The sequence below is a fragment of the Microtus ochrogaster genome, chromosome 8, assembly GCF_000317375.1.
Source record: "Microtus ochrogaster isolate Prairie Vole_2 chromosome 8, MicOch1.0, whole genome shotgun sequence".
Classification (NCBI taxonomy): domain Eukaryota; kingdom Metazoa; phylum Chordata; class Mammalia; order Rodentia; family Cricetidae; genus Microtus; species Microtus ochrogaster.
This window is the reverse complement of record NC_022015.1, coordinates 72553266-72553887: the sequence shown is the minus strand read 5'-3', so window position 1 is coordinate 72553887 and position 622 is coordinate 72553266. Positions and strand designations below refer to the sequence as shown.

Here is a 622-nt window from a genome sequence, read left to right as displayed (position 1 = left end):
AACAACTTTTAAGAAAAGATTTTAGTTTATGTGCATGGGCGTTAGCTTCTGTGATGGTTATTTTTGGCTAGAATTAACTAAAACCCAAATGGCTGGGCACACATGTGAGGGATTTTTTTTTTTTAAATTAAGTCATTTTAAGTGTAAAATTCTCCATACCCCTTTTGTTTTTGTTTTTGTTTTTTTTTTTGAGACAAGGTTTCTTTGTGTAATCCTGGTTGTGTTAGAACTAGCTCTATAGACCAGGCTGGCCTCGAACTCACAGAGACACCTGCCTCTGTCTCCTGAGTGCTGGGATTAAAGGTGTGCACCACCACAGCGTAGCTTGGGAAGACCCATTTCTAACCTGGATCTTTGAGGTGGGAATCTGGGCCACATCTTCTGCTGGCAGCCTATGTAAAGGCCATGGAAGAAGGAAGGCTATTGCTCTTTTGTGCTTGCTTGCTCTGGCTCTCAATCTCCCTAGCAAGTTCATTCACTCACTGGCATTAGAGGCTACTTATTCTGGATTCCAGCACACACTCAAGACCAGATTATACATCCAACCTTGTGGACTGAACAACTAGATTTTCAGACCTTTCCTTGGTGGACCACAGCCTGTAAATCATAGTAAGTTCCCCCC

General features: G+C 42.4%; 1 protein-coding gene across 3 annotated transcripts in view; it reads right to left on the bottom strand.

The window, feature by feature from the left end:
- Slf2 (SMC5-SMC6 complex localization factor 2) overlaps nt 1–622 on the bottom strand; it is a 51317-nt gene that overhangs the window by 33048 nt on the left and 17647 nt on the right. The window lies entirely within an intron of this gene.